This window comes from Heliangelus exortis, chromosome 12, assembly GCF_036169615.1.
Source record: "Heliangelus exortis chromosome 12, bHelExo1.hap1, whole genome shotgun sequence".
NCBI classification, from domain to species: domain Eukaryota; kingdom Metazoa; phylum Chordata; class Aves; order Apodiformes; family Trochilidae; genus Heliangelus; species Heliangelus exortis.
This window is the reverse complement of record NC_092433.1, coordinates 14,877,279-14,890,635: the sequence shown is the minus strand read 5'-3', so window position 1 is coordinate 14,890,635 and position 13,357 is coordinate 14,877,279. Positions and strand designations below refer to the sequence as shown.

The 13,357-nt window shown below is 41.5% G+C and overlaps 1 long non-coding RNA gene across 2 annotated transcripts; it reads left to right on the top strand.

The window, feature by feature from the left end:
* The first annotated feature begins 444 nt into the window (after positions 1 to 444).
* On the top strand, positions 445 to 4,667 carry LOC139801671 (uncharacterized). 2 transcript variants are annotated; one of them, XR_011728268.1, is made up of 4 exons: positions 445 to 920; positions 1,253 to 1,404; positions 2,370 to 2,578; positions 3,870 to 4,667. It is a non-coding gene; the product is annotated as an uncharacterized lncRNA (long non-coding RNA). The 2 variants fall into 2 exon arrangements; XR_011728267.1 differs by having other exon boundaries at positions 1,253 to 2,578.
* Positions 4,668 to 13,357: the final 8,690 nt, after the last annotated feature.

Below are 13,357 nucleotides of genomic sequence, written 5' to 3'. Positions count from 1 at the left end.
CGGCTTTCCCAACTTGATTGCTCTTTGTAAAACCAACACGTGGAACAGCAAATGCTGTCTGATCCAAAGTGCCCCGGGGTGTATTATGTCAATGTCACACACGTTAAATACAGTGAGCACTCGGAGTGACTTCTTGTTCTTTGTGGCCCTTTTCCATTATTCACATCTCCTGGCAGGGCTCTAGCACGTCCACAGCCGTTGGGTTGTGCCTGTCATAACCTGGAGGACAGAAAAATGATTCCCAGTCTGGAGACTTCCAAAAGCACGAGCTGGGGGATAACATTGGGAAAAAATGGTTCTTTACCTCTTGACGGCCTGTCCAACTTCCAGTGACACCTTTAGCCCTGCTCTAAGCACTCCAAGAACAGCACGTAAGGTGGAGCTGTTTTCCTTAGACTCTTGGTAGCATCTGAAAAAGGTCTGGTCTTGAAGAAAACAGAGTATTAGAGGCTGGTTTAGGCTGCAGGGAAGTCCTCTGCATTGCACATCCAGCCCCAGTCCAGATCCTTCATTGCTCAGATGTTAAGGCTTTCCAGCTCAATTTCACAGTAAAAAAATCTTGATAAATTGCAAACCAATTGATATTTTTTTTCAACTCTTTTTCTCCCCCTTCCTTTCCAGAGTGACTTTGAAGATGACATTTGTATAGCTGAATTAAAACCACATTTGCCCGCTGTTAGGAAGGGAGGAGGCAGGGGTAGAAGAGAGAGAAGCCCTTTTGTTCTCCTCCTCATGCTTCCCCTTCACCTGCAAGGGCCAGGCTCCAAAATAATTCCGAACAGCTGAGGTTAGCTGGGGACACGTAATCCCGGAAAGCTGGCTCTGAATTCTGGCACCAGCACATGGCATTTGAGTTTCATCAACAGCTGTTTAAGTGTAATTCCCTCATCCCTCTGAAGAAGTGTGAGCACTGGAACCAGGTATGTGCTTATTTAATTGAAAATGTAAAAAAAAAAAAACAAATTTTTTTTTTTTTTTCTAAATCAGAGCCCCGGTGGCATCGATTGCAGTGGCAATGTTCATGTTTTTTAAAGCTAGGCAAGCTCAGGGACTCTTTTGAGGATGTATTGGGGTCTTTTGAGTGTGCTCTAAGCAGCCACATCTACAGGATGCTCAAGACTTGTGGTTCTCAAGCAAAGGGAGGGATGAACCCTCTGTCCCTGATTTCCTGTAAAGGAGAAAGATTGCTCTGTGCAAATATGGCTTCAAGTATCTTGCTGAATTTGCTGAGACCTGTCCTGTTTGTTTGCAGAAGGGGTGAAAGGAGCATCCTGGCAACACAAAGGAGAGAAACCTCTTAGGGTTCAGCTCGCCTGAGATGGGAGGATGTGGCAGCAACGGGCTCACCCTGAGGGTAGCAAACACTGTTCCAGGCATGGATAGGGACCAAGCAGCATGTGTTGGGTAAAACTTCAGTGGTTTTCCTCTTTAGAGTCAATCAGCAGGGATAACATGCTATTTTTCTCAGGAGGGTGTTAATTTTTTCAAAGAGAATTCCTTGGTTGGCCCTCAATATTCATGACCCAAAGATAAAAGTGCTCATCAGTTCCCTTGTGTCCCTCCCCAGCAAGAAAATTTCCAACATCTTTAGTTCTGGTGTTTTCTTTAAGAACATACACTTTTTATTAGGGCAAAACTTTGGTTTTGCTGTTTAGCTAAGTGAAATGAGTAATGAAAATGTTATTTGTATGGAACACAGGAAATATTTTCTTTTTAAATTATCTCATCTTACTAATTGATTACAACAGGATCACTTGGATGTGTGTAGTGTACAGCATCCGGTCCCTCTATCACAGCAGGGCTTAAGCCAAGCTGGTATAAACCATCCCAGGGGAGAAAACAAGAATAAAAGCTGACAGGTATTTAGGGCTGCATCTCCCAATGAGCCTGCTTAGCCTCCATGAGGAAATAATTTGGGTGTCTGAAAAGAATGCGTCCAAAAAATATCAGAACTTTCTATGGAAGATGGAACACTAGAGAATATTGATAATTAAAAGCATAATCTAGAAATAAATTATCTGAAGAAAACTCCTTCAAGGACTAGGTATTTTGTCTTGTTCAGTGCAAACACCATTGGCAGTCTGCTAGCTTGGCAAGTGGTTGTTGATGAGAAGTAATAATATAAATCAACAGCGCGTCTGAATTTAAATCAGAAAGGGAAACAATTAATATAAATGATTACGGTACAATTTCCCTGAGATGCAAAAATATTGCATATTTGGAAGTGCCTGGAGTATAATAGTCTTTAAATATTCATGATTGTAAAAGTTTCCTAAATGCTGTTTCCAAAATAGGTGTCATGAGACAGCGACTCTGTCCTGAGCTGATTTCAAAACCATGGCAAATAATGTTGTTTCTCATAAACACAGATGAAAATGTCACACCAACAGAAATGAAAGGGAGGGAAAATCATCCATGTCTTTGTGTCAAGGGTGGAGAAAAGGCTTAAACAGGAAAGCTGGAAAAGCCAACTTGGAGAAGCAATGTCATTTCCAGCTCACCAACCCATCCGTGCAGTTCGGATCCATTCCCCCTCGGCTCTGACAGCTTGACTCTTGCTGCTGCCTACTGCCAAGAAGTAGGTCAAAAACCTATTTTTGTCTCTACTCTTTTGTGGCCACTTCCCAGTCCCCTACCCCTGTGCAGAGACAGGAAAGCCTCCGAACAGAGGTGGTGAGCCCAGCCACATCCTGCACAGTGCTGGGCTGAGGGTACCTGGCCCCTACTAAGTGGCAACAGGGAAAAATGATGTTTCCAGCAGCAGGAATTGCTCCTGGGGGTGCCTATCTCCCTCTGCTTGCTGGGGAGGAATTTTAAGTGGATTAGGAACTTATTCTATGTTTAAATACCTAAACTTAACAGGTATCTGAGACAAAGTAAGTGTAACGTGCCAGCCCCATCCAGTAAGCAGCCAAGCAGTGTGAAGGGTGTTGGTGTTACCTTAGGTCTGGGTTAGAGAGCAGCACTGCAAACATCCAGTGCTGGTGGGGATGAATGGGGACATAAGGCAGAATCAGGGAGCTGGGGATGAAGCAGAATTGTGTTTCTCTGGAGCTGAAAGCTGTCTGTTTCTCCTGTTCTCCCCCACGGCCAGTGATTTTATCACCTCTGTTTGCTAACATCCTTCTTTCCTTTCCAGGTACCAGCTACTGGTTTTGGTTTTGCTGGTGATGGTTTTTTCCCTCTTCAAAAATTGTCCAATTGATTAGCATAATTCAGTTAAGAGTTCAACTGTTGCCTTACCCTTGAAGTTAGCTAGAAGACATGCTAAGAAGCTGCTCTGCTTTTCCTAGTATATCACTTGGAAATTTAAAAAAAAAAACCACATGAAGATACTATCTCTCCTTATAGAGCCTTATTTGTAGCTCTTTGTCATGAGTGCCAAAATCCTCCTCTGAGGATTCTGAGTGCCTGTCCTCTCTCCTGTCAATGCAAAGCAAAGCCTGATGGGGATGGTGGTTTTGCCATCCCAGAGCCCTGTGACCTCTGGAGGACAAGTGATCCATCTCCCAGTGGGAGACTGTGTTTTGCTGCTGGTCAAGAAAATACTGTTCACTAAGTGAATAGTTTTAGAAGTGGCAAACCCAGCCAGTGCTCCTGCCTCAGGGCATGGCACTGTTATAAAACTCAGCTTTGCCATTTGTCCCCTCCATGGTGAGTTGCAGGAGATGCCAAACAAGAACATAACGTGGACCTTTAATTACGTTTCCCAAAAGCATCTGCAGGGTTCACTCAAATGCTGTGCTACTATGGCTGAGGGAATTGCAATCTCTGTGACCTGAAAGCAAACAGCAAGGCAGTTGCCTCATCATTCTGCTTCTAGCATGTCTTGAGTCCAGCTTTTCAGACCAATTTTTTCCTTTTCACAGGGCATCTGTCAAGATTCCCACTCCGGAAAAGAAGATCAGAGCAAACAGGGACTGAGGAGAACAAAAGCTGACCCAAACCTTTGACCTAAACTTAACATAAAGCCAAATGAAACCTTAGAGGTTTGCAAATGTTCATGAAACATTTCCACCTCCTGCTCCCCTCTCCTTTATCTTTGGTTTCTTTATACTACTACACTTACTGGTTCTAATTGAAAGTCTAGTGCAAAGCCCCACTAAATTAATGGAAAGATTTTAGCAGCTTTTGACTCAGCTTCCCCCCAGAAAAGAACTAATTTCTTTAATGAAAGTGTCTTTAAACTTAAGAGAAAACAAGCCCTGAAAAGAGATAAGGAAAATCAGAGGTCAAATGCAATTTTCCAGCTTGCAGCACATGTTCTTGATCTGAAACACACCCATAAAAATGATACAGATATTGTTAACCCAGAAAAAAAAATTCACTGTACAGAAAAAGAGAACTGCTGAGCTAACAGTGAACTGGTTTAATACAATGCCTGTCTGTAATAGCTAGAAATTTTGTCATTTTTTTACTGTCTGCTTGTGCTTTAGAAGGATAGCATGGTGATCAGGGGATATTTATGACCTGAAGTTTCTGTTTGTATGTGTAAGTTTGTTGTTTCTGTTTGTATGTGTTCTGCTTGTTACAACAAAAATGTAAATTACATGACAGTATTATTGGGAAGATAACTCTCTGCTACTTATATAGGTTTTAATTTTTCAGGTGACTTTTGTCAGAAGGGTGTAGAAATGTGATAGTTTACAGGGCTTGATAACACCTGAGCTTCCTGAATGTTGCATTCAGTGGTCAGAATAAGTGTTCTTATCTGAGTCAGATTGTGGATTCCTGGATGAGAGACTCCAGGAAGGTGGGAGAAACCAGCTCAAGCAGAAGTTAAGATGTGGCTTTTCTTGGATTGCTCTTGTCATTTCCAATGGATTAGTGTTACCAGTTCAGAGCTTAGTTTTCTCTAAAGTACTGACCTGCCTCGAGCCCCTGTTTTGCACATACAAATTGAATGTTTTGTGTCTGCAGACTGGTATAGCTGCATATTTTACTTGTGAATACATGCACAACTTATCTAGAGAATTATTTCCCAACGTCTGTGTAACAGACAGCTTTGATTTTCACAGTCACTGGGTAGATGCACACAGAACAGTGTGTCCTCCAGAGGCTGTTACTTGGTCTTAATGGAAAACACAGATGTGGTGGGAAATGGTCCTAGGAAGATGCTGCTAATAAGCAGCTACTGCTCATTAATAATGTTGCTGTAAATGAGCATTATTTTATTATTGCCAATTATACGCAGATTTTACACAGCATAGTTTTTTCATCATTCTGTCTTTCATTATTTTCTTTTTTTTCTCCTCTTTGTCTTTTCTCCCCCTCTCTCCTACTAGACTTTCTCTTCCTGAACTCTCCCAAAATCCCTACTAGTGCCAAGCCTGGACTGTCTGGCCAAGGTGCTGCCAGCAGCCATGGCACTGTCTCACTGGAAGGCCATGTGCTGGACATACTGAAAGGCTCACTGCCTTCCCACCATCTGCCTTTTTTTTTTTTTTTTTGGAGGTGTGGCCAGTTCTGTCCACACACTAAAAATTGTTCACCACCTAAAGGAAATGTGGACCTTGACCCAAAGGTGCTGGCTGAGGTCTGTGGACCATCCAGTGCAAGAAAGTGGTGGTAGAGGGAATCCTCAGGACAGAGAAATCAGGGACAGAGGATATAATCTGATTTGCTTTTTTCAGCCCAAGTTGGAAGGGGAAAATTCTATGTCCTGGCACAGCAAGCATCTATTTTGATTGTCAAAACTTAGGAATACTGTATTTTTTTTCCCCACTCATCGTGAACCCACTTTTTATTTGGCTGCAATGGCTCCACTATTGTGGGTTTTGTAAATGATCAACCTATCTGTGTGTAGAAATCACACAGGGCATGGATTACTGGAAATGAAGCAAAATGTACCAGACACAAACTCAGCGCATTCTCTGTAGCTCATATTCTCTGAAGACTCATTTGTTCCTTTCCTCCTTTTAAGTATTTCCTCTCTCCTTTCTGGCCTGAGCTTTTTATTTGTTTTATTGGCCATTTGTTATCCAACCCTTGGCACAATATCAGGGACATCTTCCTGACAGTGAACTGGGAAGCTCTCTCTTTGTTAGGGGAACAACAACAACTTCTTTACTTGGGAAAGCTGACAGTCAGACAAGCCCAGATACCCTGTTTGCTGAGACAGCTTGTGAGAACTGGGATGTGCTTTGCTGGACCCAGTTGTGTAGCTGATGAACCTTGTCCAATTGGGCTTTTCTTTGGTTTTTAAAGGGTTTAAGGTATCATTTCTCCCTGAAAAAACTTGTCCAGCTGCTATGACTGTGGCCATATGACTGTGATGAAGGAATGGACTGAGCTGCTGTCTGTCAGGAGCTGATCTCCATGTGTGTGGGTCCATGAAGAAGCTATGTCTTTTCATCCAGGGGTGGAGATGTCTTTCTGGCTATGGGCATCCCAGACAGTCATTAAAATGAGCAAACTGCATGCTTTCATGTCTCCTGAGTCCACAGTTTCATCAGCTCAGATGAGATGGGCTTAGACCCAGGCTGGGCCTCAATAACATTTCACTTCTGCAGTTTGACTTAAGGCTTAATTTTGCTCTGGTATGACCCTGACATTGAGCTGCTTTGGGGCTCTTGGCTTCCTCTTTGCCTCCTCTCCAGCTGAAACTTTACAGCTGAGCTGGGCAAGGGTGTCCTGACTTCAGAGGAAAGATGAGAGAAGGCAGCTCCAGCTGCAGCTGACAGAGCCTGACAGAGGCTCCCCTGGCAGGTCTCTGACAAGCCTGTTACTACAAGTTCACCCCAACCAGCAATTCTGGCAAAAGCAAAAAATTTGCATCAAGTTCAAATTAGTTCAACATTAGCTCATGTTGCCAGCAATTCAGTAGCTCCTTCTCACTGCCTGAATCTCAGTTGAAAGATTTAAGTGTGCTTGCCATGCAGCCCCTCTGAGAAGGTCAAGAAGGTGGGCAAGCAATTGAGTTTTCAAAAATACGGTGATGCAAGTGAGTTTTATAATGTCTTCTCCAGGAATTCAAGATTTTAAATCCTAATACACAGTTGTCACCTCTACAAGATGTAATAGCACCTAGGCTAACTTCCAAAACAGCATAGGACATAGAAAAAGTAGGTTTATATAATAATTTTCATTTCCACTCACTGATTCAGTGAGGTCTAACAGCAACTGCATGAAATGAAATAGTAATAAAGCCTTTATTTTAAAATAGTTTCTACTGCTTTGACTGTATTTATTAAAAAACCAGCCTGTTCAAAAGTACTTTTTCCCCTTAGAGCATTCTGTGCATTGCAACCTCTGGAACACCTTTGGCTGCTAGAGAGACCTTGCAGAGATGAGGATGTCCATGCTAAACAGACTTTTTATGCTGTTCCCTAAGTTTGTCAAAAGCCTTTTTGGAAAAAAAAAAAAAAATCAATGTTGGTTAAATTTTGGAGAAAGTTTTGCTGGAATTTTTATATATTTTTAAAATCTGGAAATGGAGTCAAATTTCAGTCAAATTTAGCGAGTGGCATTATGCAAATAGTTGCAGCATAGCTGACATTTTCCCTCCTCTCCTGACTTATTATGGGAAACAAGGATTAATTATTGTCTGGCCCTTTGTGCTGGATGAATCCTGTGTGCTCTGGGCTGAAGCTAAAGAGACAAACCCAGTCCTTGAGCAGATCTGCAGCAAGGCAGTGGCTTCCACAGCTGGGACCTCTCCCCACCTGCCTTGAAGTGTACCCCCAGCTTTGGGAGCCAGGACCACTTCCATCCTTTGCAAAAAGGAAGGAAAAGTCCTCCTGGTGCCATGCAGAGCAGACCTTGGCTTTCCAGGGGTGTCCATGGGAAGGGACGTCCGTGGGAAGGGGTTCCCAGCCCCGGGAATGGGAAGCATTCTGCAGTGGGAGGCAGTGCTCACAAGGTTCCTGGCTCTCACCATTGAGCATTGTTCAGGATGAACGTAGATGTTCCATATGAATGTAAAGCTTAATTTGTGGTTTTCACACCCACCACATTTCTTGGAGTTGACATTTTCTGGAACTTTAGGGCCTTTTATCTGCAAACTGTTGTTTGGGGTTGTGGGTTTTTTTTTTTTTTTTCTGCTGCATTTTTGTTGTTTGGTTCTTTTTTGTTGTTTTGTTAATTTTAAAGAAAGTTAGCAGCTGATGTTTTTCATCTACATAATAAAATAGCATGCAATCAAACTGACCCATGCTTTAGCCAAAGGAGCTGTGTGATTTTGCCCCCTACTCCAAGGTGTACAAGCCTGAAGGGCAGCACAGACACAGGTTTGGTTGGCAGGCTACTCTACAGGTGCACCTTGACATTGCTTGGTGGATGCTGAGAAATCTGGAGGAATTCCCTGGGGAACTGTGGATTTCAGGAAAAAAAAAATAATGCCTGCTTAACCCACTGTTCCACTTTGTGCTCAACAGTGAGACTACAGTGACTTATTTTTCAGAAATGCCTTGGACCAGCTGGGCCTGAAAGGCTGTTCCTTGTTCCTGAAAGTGCCCAAAATGTGCAGAGCATTTTGCAGGTGGAAGAAAGTTACAGCTAAAGAGAGGCAGAAGAGAGAGGGAAGTGATTCAGGCAGCAGGTATTTCATATAAGTGCATTTTTATTCATTCTAAATCTTCAGCCCTTTGTGATAACTTCATAGTTTTAAAGAAGAAATAGTTTTCTGCTCCCTTAGGAGTACATCAAATCTCTCTGTTCCTTCTGCTCTGTGGCAAAAGATGATACTGCATAAAATTTGTACATGGCTTTGATATCAGCCATGTAGTGGGAACCTCAGAGAATTGGATTAATACTTTTTCTTGAGGTTGGGGAAAAAAAAAAAAAAAAAAAAAAAAAAAGATGGAAGAGCTTCCCTTTTTCTGGGACTTCCCAGCCAAAAAGAATAGTTATGTATTTAAATTCAGTGGCAAGTGGGTCCCAATGCAGATCATTGGGTTGCCATGGAGGGTGTGCAGAGATGGCAGGATTGTTGTCACCTCCTGCTCTGCCATCAGCATCAGGTGTGTGGCTTTGACAGACATCACGAGCCAGTCCCTGAATGGTCTCCTCAAACCCTGCTACACCCTGACCCACCACTATCCTCTTCTCAAACCTGTTGCTTCACCCCCTACCAGAAAGAAGGGTGGATTTTGGCACGTGAAGCAACTAAGTCAGACAGAGCTAAGTGGTAAAAAAATGGCAGTAGCCCCGGAGAGGCACTGATGGATGTTCCCCATTGGCTGAAAGTTCCTAGTCTACTTTCAAGGACACTTTAATTTTCAGTCCCTTTTTCCACTGGCCATGTCCACGTGAAGTCAGGCAGCAGAGATAAAGGCTGGCACAGGAATTTATGCCTCACTGCCTGATTTCTATTGTATATCATAATTACACTAGAGTAAGCTTTGGACTGACACAATTTTTCAGCAACTGAATACTTTAGAAATATTAATCTCACACCAGCTCTTTGTGTTGAATATTACTTTATGCAGCAGGTGAGGTGAGCCAACGTTATCCCCAGGAAAACAGGGAGAAAAAGAGAGATTAAGTGACTCACCTAAGGTCACACAAACCAGGTAAAGCCTGGGGGTTACTGCCTCCCAGTGATGGCAACAGTACAGAGAAATTAATGTATGTGCCCCTAAAACAATTTAGAAACTATATAGAAGGTTTCTCATTCAATAGTGTGAGGGATATGTAATTTTCATGGAGAATTAAGTTAATCAGTGTGTACAAGGATCTTGGAGGTCTTTTCTGACCAAAAGAATCTATGATTCTATGAAAAGCCAGCAGGACACAGTGCTTAAGGGCAGCAGCAGCCAGATCCTGAGCTGGAGCTTCAATAGGTGATTAATACAAGTCTGGAGTTGCACTAAGCTTGTGAATTAGGAAAAATGGACAAAGTTTTAACTCTTTTAACCTCTTCTCCTCATTACTGGCCATTTGCCATTCCACTAGCTGAAAGGTTTTAATAGTGGTGGGACTGCTTCCCAAAACATGGGGATAGGCTACATGATGAGAGGAGCAGAAAACTTTGTCCATTCAACTTGTCTGGAGGTAACAGCTTCTCTAAACTGGAACACTGATGGTATGGTAATTTTATGAAACTAATTATGCCTTAGACAGTTGAGTAAACATTAGGAAAAAAATGTTTACATTGAAAACTTGGCTAATAATCATAGAATCTAATTTTCCTAGGAAAAGACCTCTAATAGGGCTAATGGGAAATGAGAAGCCAGGCCTTTTGTTCCTGGGCTTTCTTCTCTTACATTGCATTATTATGCCATTCAAGGAAACCACCTCTGCAGAATAGGTCTAATTAAGAACTAATTATGTATCAACAAAAATGAGCAGGGTCCCAGATTTCACTTGGCTTGGATGTTTAACGGCAAATTATAAATTATGAAATAAAACAACAGAATCATTAGGCATTGATGTGCATGTTTACTTTGTTATGAAAAATGGAATTTTTATTGGAACAGAATTAAACAGAGGTCTGTGTGCTTGTATTCCCCATAGCCTTTTATTCTGTAGTAACACAGCAATATTCATAAATCACACTAGAATTTTCAAATTTCCTTAAGAGTGACCTAAGCAAGAAACCCTTAACAACTTGCTGAGAGACTTTGAAATTAAATTCAGCTGTAATATCAGCATGACTAATTTATAGCTAGTTCGGTCACAACAAAGATACATTTGAAGAAACTAAAGTACATGGTAAGGATAAGATAAGCCATGGGGTTACTATCATGTAGTTATTCCAATAGAAAGATTTATTCTGGCTTTCATTACTTTCTTGAACATGGCCAACTAGTCTGCTCCTTGAAAGGAAACCTTAATTATGTAATTGAAATACTAGGCCTGCAACCAAACAAAGCAGGGAAAACCCTAGATATAAAATTAAACCTTTATATAGCTATTGAAGAACTCTGTTCCCTTTGACATCAGGCCCATTTGTGCAGCAGCACGCACACCTGTGCACGTTCCATATGTACATCTGTATGTGTAAATATGCTCATGCATACATATGGCCCCCCCTTTAGAACAGGCTTAACAGTAAAATATAGTCAAGGCTGGGGCAGACATTATCTGGCACAATTTGAACCACATTTCTGAAATGCCCGACGTCCCTGAAGCCCCTTTGCGTCCCACTGCAGCTTTTGAACTTCCTGTGAGTCTCATTATTCCAAATTAAGATTGATGACAAAGTGCAGCGTTCTGAAATTATTATAGGTATTTGTTTTTCCTTTAATTTTTTGTACCACGAAATGAAAAGGATGAAAAATGATTCTTTTTTTTGGGGGGTAATTATATGTCTGACTTCTCAAATTCTATGCAGGCAGAAAAACTCCCTCTGAACGCTGTGTGTTGGGACCCAACTCATAAGTGTCTCACTTTACCCCACTCCAGCATCAGCATCATCTGTTTGAGCCATGGATTTTCATCCTGTCCTTGCTGGTTATGATCAGTGAATCATTTCAGGTGGAACTGAAGCTAAAGTATTTCTTGGTATCTGTCTTCAGGTAAGTGGCTTCCTGGTTGCTGTTGGACCTTCTAGGACACCAAGTTTCTGCAGGTGACAGTGAACATGTCACCTGCAAGGGAGGCATTCAGCCAGTGGCCATGCAAACCCCTGCACTGGCTATTTAATATGCAAGGGAAAGGAGTCACAGCTAAACTCATCACACACATCCATTACACGAGAGAAGTGTTAATATTTCTGTAAATCCACCAGAGAATTTTTTTTATCTCAGCCTCCAACAGTGAATTACCCAGATGACTGGTGCAATTCACAGGTACATAGAGCTATTAATGAGAAAGTACTGTGGTTTCCCTTAAAGTAATACCGTGGTTATTGCTAATAGTTACAGCTTTTGTGAGGTATTAATGGGTGGTTATAGTGCAGTCATGTAGCAAAATTATAAGGGCCTGTAAGATGTTACTTAGCAACACTTGCTAATGTTGAGGTGGTAATGAAGAAATGGGAGCTAAAATACAGAGTGTATTGGTCATAAAACAAACTGTGGTGTGACTTAAGAAGGTTGTTCTGAAGATAAAAACGTTGCCTGTTCTCTTTTTGCCATGTGGATATGGTAGAAGAACTTAAGAGCTGATTTAAAGCAACACATCTGAAATATCTAAATAACAGAAGCAAGCATTGCATTATTTATTTTTTTTAATCATTGCTGCTGCCTGGGAACAACAGCATCAGAATTGCTCCCTGTCATTTCAAACCCACCCTGAGACACTAACTAACTGGCCATTTAAAATACCTTTCCTTTGGAACCACTAGCATTTGTCAGAGTTAAGAATGAAGGTTTCTTCCTACTACATATATTTTCCCCATTCATTCATTTACATAACTCCCTCCACCATTCATCAAGTGCCTTTAGACAATATCTCAAGAAAAAAGTAAGGCCATAAAAACAAAGGCAGACATTTCTAGTTGTAGATGAACCTTCCTGGTGTTGGAGATCTGTGTCAGGCACTTATCTTGGTTTATCTCCACCTGTTTAAATTAGAAAACTCACAAAAATCCATCTCCCATGAGATTCCAAGGTCTCTTGATTTCATTTGGGTCAGAGCTGCCGCAAGAGATGCATTTCTCAGAGCACTTCTGAGCTGCTGCCAGGAACAGGGAGTACTGGACCATGCCACTTTTCTTTGAAAAGTCACCAAATTTTATAGGCTTAAAAAAAAAAAAAATTTAAAAATGGTCTAGTTCAGTCTCGGGTATGATTATAGGAGCTGCCCTGATTTATTGGTGTCAAACAAAGTATGTTTGGGTAGAACATTATTTTGAAATGGAAAAATGGGTCAGTGGAAGCACTGCCTATCAGCACTGCTTGGATTGGATGGAAGCATGAGCCTTAAGTTAGAGGAGTCTTTAATACTTGAAAAGATAAAGACTGTTAAAAATGTTTTAACTAGAAGGCCATCTCTTACTCTACCAGATAAAGGTAGCTCTGAAGTCAACTTCCACACCACGTGAGCTTCTGCTGATTAAATAATAAATGGGATTTGCCTGCTTTGTGCCTCACCCTGGCCCTGCAAAACAAATGGGAAGAAGTTTCTCATTCCTATCCCACCAGGAGTGCTGAACCATGAATATGGAGTGATGGTTTGGGGAATGTTTCACAGCAGAAACTTTCTGTTTACATGAATTTAATAAAAAAATAATATTCTCCAGTTGGCAACATAGTTGCTTCCTGCTGTCCTTTAATTTTGCACTTTTTCTTTCTTCCTTGTAAATGACAAAGTAATTTTATTTTGACCAAGTTCTTTTTTTGCACATTGCTTTACTCAAAGCAATGCTCTACCATGGACTATCCAGAGACACATGGCAAATCAAATGTAAGTGAATGTTGGTACAAGGGAGCCAAGCCTGCTGTTAACCCAGTCTGTCTGAGCACATACTTAT